Raw genomic sequence first — 6,363 nt, 5'->3', positions numbered from 1 at the left:
AGCACCAAAGAGGAAACTGGCACCCTGCGCCCGCTGGCGCCCGCCTGGCCTTGGTCGTCATGGCTCACGTCATGTGGACCTCGTGAGGTGCCCCTTGCATATATATCTCCACTCCTTAGGAGCCAGCCTATCGAGGCCGCCCCTGGGGTGGTCTTGGTTTCGTCCGCCTCGCGAGGCTTGGCCCCTCGTGAGGGTCTTGAGTGGTTGCTGGTGAAGATGGGCCGTACCAGGCCGTTGGTGGAGCCACGCCCTGGGCCGCAGGCAGGCAAGTCTGGGTACCCCCGTTCCCAGGACGCTGGCATGCCCTTTGCTCAGAGAAGTATCGATCGTTTTTTCTTTATTTCTAAACCTTCTCACAACTTTGTCTTGGTTATAGTCTAGTGAATCATTGAGATGCATAAACATGCTGAACTTATGTGCTTGTGAATGTTAGCTAGTATGCATACCTATCTTGTGAAGCTTAGTTTAATGTGAATGTTGACTACCATGTCAACCTTTACAATCTATATCGTGGGCCTGTTATTTGACCCCTCATTTTGCCGCACTACGACTAGCGTGAGTGTATGCATGTAGTACCGCATCGTGTAATTTGGTGGATGCCCAGCGGGCCTAAGAAGGAGCCATAAGTTTTCTTAAAGTTGAAAACGATTACCGAGGAGGAGCCATAAGCTGGAGGGCGTCTTTTTTTTCAAATGGGTAATAAGCTGGAGAGCTGGAGGGTGTCTCTAATGAGCTGCCTCTAGTGTTAAGACCGTCAAGTACGAAACACGGCAACCCACTAGGCCGATAAAAAGGCAATCCTTCTTAAAGCCCACTTGTTTTTTGCGAGGAAAAGCCCATATTTCTTGAAGAGGGCGCTCCCAAAAAAAACCTCCTCCCTCCTCGCCTCCACTTAATGCAGCTCGCTGGACTCTCCCCCTTCCGCCACCCCCCTTTCCCCCGCTCCCCTTCTTCCTCAGTCGTACATAAAACGCCTGTTCCCCTTCTTCCTCACTCCTACATAAAACCCCAGCCATCCTTCTTCCACACTCGCACTGCCACTAGGCTCATCTCTCGCTACTCTGCTCAAACCTGTGAGCCCGACGCGACGCCTGCAAGGACAATGGAGTCGGCTGTCCCCGGCACCAAGATGAGGCTCCGGCCAATGGCGATGCCGGTTGTAGATCCCGCACTCGACAACATGGGGAGAAGCGCGAGCCCCCACACCGGATCTCAGGAACCTGTAGAATCTCAGGTGGACCGCATTAGCGATCTCCCGACCGCCATCCTTGGGAAGATCATCTCGCTTCTCCCCACCAAGGATTACTGCCGCACCCAAGTCATCTCAACTTGGTGGCACCCTTTATGGCGCACTACGCCTCTTAATCTCGATTGTCGTGGCCTATCTCTTATTAATGATATTGAACTCCTCGGAGCCATCATCTCCTCCCACGGGGGCTTCGTTCACCGCCTCTCCATCCCGACGTGCTACATGTATATATCCTGCATGGTGAACGCATGGCTGACATCCCCTGAATTTTGCCAACTCGGGATGCTTGAGTTCTATTATTCCTACGATACTCAAATACCACTAACAAACGTCATGTGTCTGACCCTTCGCCACTGATGTCCATCTCACAGTTTTCCTCCTCTCTCCACATAGCAACCTTTGCCCTATGCAAGCTACCATATAATCTAGCACAAAAGCTTCATCTCCCACTTCTCAAAAGAATTTCACTTGTGCTGGTTCGTATGTCGGAGGCCTCACTACACCACATCATCAACACCAATTGCCCTACCCTGCAGTGCTTGCTGCTTTTTTGACATTTAAAATAGGTTGTCTCTAAATAAAGGCGCCTAACCTTGTAAGCATTGGATTTTTTTGGAAGAAGGGGATCTCATCATCGAAGATGCCCCTTCACTTCAAAGGTTGATCCTTCATATTCACTTTCATGAATTATTGTTGTCTCTACTCCTAAACTGGAGACCTTGGGTGTAATTCCTGATCTCTGTGATGATTTCAAGATTTTGTTTGGCTCCACAGTTATTCAGGTACTGTATATTATCATTTACACTTTTGTAATCATAATCTGCTTTTTTCATTTGTACACATAAAATTTATATCATCTTGGAGTACACTTTTTGTACTAATATTATGTTCTATTAGTTTGTCCATGGATAGCCTATCAGTGGTGCTAGACTCTATCAAGGTCATATATATTATATTATATATATATATATATATCAGTATCAATACTTTTGATCTAAACAAGATTATTGGCTTGCTGCGATGCTTTCCATATCTGGAGAACTTATATATACAAGTTATGATTTGACGCACATTGGAAGCCCATATATAGTGTAGTAGAATTAATCGTTCAACTTTTGCTCTTTCCGCATACTCTTTTTTAGACCTTAATTGTTTTCAATCTTCATTTCTATTTAGGCAGCAGGATGGGGTATAAAAGGTATAACCAATTGGTGGTGTCAGAAGAACCAGGGTTTTCTCAGTACTCATGACATTCGTTTGAAGACAATAACGTTGGAAGGATATGTAGCCAGCCATGCAAACACTAGATTTGTCACATTCTTCCTACTGAATGCAAGGGTACTATTGTCCATTAGGCTTAAGTTTATCAGCACCATAGTTTCAATAGACATGTCAAAGAGAAGAAAAAGAAGTTTCAGGTGGACAAAAGGGCTTCTGAGCGTGCCCGACTTATATTTACAACATCCTGTAGTCATCTTCCAGTAATTTTTACGACCAATAATGGTCATTTTATGGATCAGACCGATCCATTTGATTGCGAGTACCAAAAACATTGCTGGAGTTAGATGTTGTTGCCCTTTTCAACAACATCTAACGATGGTCATCTTGTGGTTCTTCCCTTGTCTGAACCCGATGAACTATGGCTCTTTTCTACAGTGTGTAAGTGATATGCCTCCAACGTATCTATAATTTTTTATTGTTCCATGCTGTTATATTATCATTCTTGTATGTTTTACAATCATTTATAGCAACTTTATATCATTTTTGGGGACTAACCTATTGACATAGTGCCTGGTGCCAGTTGCTGTTTTTTGCTTATTTTTTACTTCGTAGAAAATCAATACCAAACGGAGTCCAAATGCAGCAAAACTTTTTGGAGGTTTTTTCTGGACCAGAAGACACAATATGGACTAAAAAAGTACCAGAGGGGTGACCCGAGGGGGGCACAACCCACCTGGGCGTGCCTGGAGGCCCAGGCGCGTCCTGGTGGGTTGTGCCCACCTCGGTGGCCTCCCGCACCGCCTCTTTGCCCTAGAAATACCCAAATATTCAAGAAACCCTTGGGGAGTCGACGAAACACAATTCCAGCCACCGCAAGTTCCAGAACCACGAGATCCAATCTAGACACCATCACGGAGGGGTTCATCATCCTCATTGGTGCCTCTCCCATGAGGCGTGAATAGTTCATTATAGACCTATAGGTCCATAGGCAGTAGCTAGATGGCTTCTTCTCTCTTTTTGATTCTCAATACAATGGTCTCTTGACGATCTATTTTCTGTAACTATTTTTGTGGTGTGTTTGTTGGGATCCAATGAACTTTGAGTTTATGATCAGATCTATTTTATCCATGAAAGTTATTTGAGTTTTGATCTCTTATATGCATGATTACTTATAGCCTCGTATTTATTCTTTGAACCTTTGGTTTAGTTAGGCCGACTAGATCGATTTTTCTTGCCATGGGAAGAGGTGCTTTCTGATGGGTTCGATCATGCGGTGTTCTTTCCTAGTGACAGAAGGGGCAGCAAGACACGTATTGATCGTTGCTATTAAGGATAACAAGATGGGGTCTATTCCTACATGAATAAATCTTGCCTACATCATGTCATCATTCTTATTGCATTACTCCATTTCTCCATGAACTTAATACACTAGATGCATGCTGGATAGCGGTCGATGTGTGGAGTAATAGTAGTAGATGCAAGCAGTTGTCGGTCTACTAATCTTGGACGCGATGCCTATATAATGATCATTGCCTAGATATCATCATTATTATTTGAGGTTCTATCAATTTCCCAAGAGTAATTTGTTTACCCACTATATGATATTTTCTCGAGAGAGGCCACTAATGCAATCTACGGCCCCTGGGTCTATTGTTTATCATATTTGCTTCGAGATCTATTTTTATTTGCTTTTCTTTTCAGATATTATTCTAGAAACCCAAAAATACCTTGCTGCACTTTTTCTTTCTTTATTTTATTTTGTTTCATCGAGAGATCTATTTATCCAAAATCATACAAACCAATCTATCTTCTACTCGAGAGGGATTGACAACCCCTCTTACGCGTCGGGTTGCAAAATATTTTTATTTGTCTGCAGGTACCGTTTACATAGTGTTTCTTGGTTGTCCTATTGGATTGATAACCTTGGTTTCATCACTGAGGGGAATACCTACCATAGCTTTGCTGCATCATCTCTAGCTCTTTAGGTAAATACTGACGCGGACATGAGCCATCAAGAAAGGATTTCTGGCGCCGTTGCCGGGAAGACATCATCAACATCTATCAGGTTCCTAATCACAAATCTCACTCCTTGCAATTTATATTATTTGCCATTTGCCTCTCGTTTTCATCACCCCCGCTTCACAAAAATTGTCGTTTTATTCACCCTCTTTTTCGTTCGCCGTTTTCTCGCCAAATCCGTTTTTGTGTGCAATCTTGTTTGCGTAGTCACGATGACTCAAGAAAACACCAAGTTGTGTGATTTTTCCAATACCAATAATAATGATTTTATTAACACTCCGATTGCTCCTCCCACCACTAGTGCGGAATCTTGTGATATTAATGCCGCTTTGTTGAATCTTGTTATGAAAGATCAATTTTACGGTACTCCTAATGAGGATGCCGCGTCCCATCTAAACACATTCGTAGAATTATGCGATATGAAAAAGAAAAAGATGTGGACAATGATTGTGAATTTGAAATTATTTCCGTTTTCTTTGCGAGACCGTGCAAAAATTTGGTTTTCTTCTTTGCCTCACAATAGTATCAATTCTTGGGATAAGTGCAAAGATGCTTTTATTACTAAGTATTTTCCGCGCGTGAAAATTATTTACCTTAGGACACAAATCATGAATTTTAAGCAACTTGAGCATGAACATGTTGCGCAATCTTGGGAAAGAATGAAATTGATGCTAAGAAATTGTCCTACTCATTGTTTAAATCTTTGGATGATCATACAATTGTTTTTATGCGGGATTGAATTTTGTTTCTAGAAATCTTTTAGATCCCGCTGCGGGTGGTACTTTTATGAAAATTACTTTGGGTGAAGCTGAGGGAGTCCTGGATTAGTGGGTCCTCGGGTGTCCGGGCTATTCGATATGGGTTGGACTAATGGGCCGTGAAGATACAAGGCAGAAGACCTTCCCCCGTGTCCGGGTAGGACTCTCCTATGCGTGGATGACAAGACCGGTGTCCGGATATGTAATTTCCTTCCTCCAAAAACCGACTATGTACAACCCTAGGCCCCTCTGGTGTGTATATAAACCGGAGGGTTTAGTCCATAGAGGCTATGAGAATTCTCATAGGCTAGACATCTAGGGTTTAGCCATTACGATCTCGAGGTAGATCAACTCTTGTAACCCCTATACTCATCAAATACAATCAAGCAGGACGTAAGGTTTTACCTGCATTAAGAGGGCCCGAACCTAGGTAAACATTGTGTCCCACTTGTCCCTTGTTAGCTTCGATCCTCAGACGCACAGTTCGGGACCCCCTACCCGAGATCGGCCGGTTTTGACACCGTCATTGGTGCTTTCATTGAGAGTTCCATTGTGTTGTCGATAGAAGGATTGATGGCTCACCTTGTCATCAATGACGATATCACTTATGGAAGGGCCCTAACTTCAGGATAGGTCCTCCAGCTCGACGATTTTACCATGGACGCTCGCTCGGCCGTTAAGCCAATGGCGGCCCCCACAATCGCCAAACATCATATCCGCATCAACCTCTAACACTCCGAAAAGATGGATCTGGCAGATATCTCATCCTTGAACGAGCTGCTAGATTGCATCGCCACCCTAGGGCTTGCAACAAACTATGATCAGATCGGGCTTAAACCCGATCAGAGGGAAATCAAGTCCCCACCGATCACCCATCTGGTAGCAGTTGTTGAGGAACGAGCCGAGAACGCTTCTTCCCCTAAGTTAAAAACCAGCTATGTTCGGATTTCTGAGCCCTTCGAGTCAGACATCCATCCTCAGGAAGAGACTTCATGTCCTTCGAACTTAGGATCATGCATTGAGCCCGAAAGTCACTTGGACCTTCCTGGTCCTGAACCGGTGACCTCGGAGATTCTTCAAGCTCAGGATTCAATCTTGGGTCAGGATTCAACTTTG

Source organism: Triticum aestivum, chromosome 5A, assembly GCF_018294505.1.
Source record: "Triticum aestivum cultivar Chinese Spring chromosome 5A, IWGSC CS RefSeq v2.1, whole genome shotgun sequence".
Classification (NCBI taxonomy): Eukaryota; Viridiplantae; Streptophyta; class Magnoliopsida; order Poales; family Poaceae; genus Triticum; species Triticum aestivum.
Note: the sequence above shows the minus strand (reverse complement) of the source record.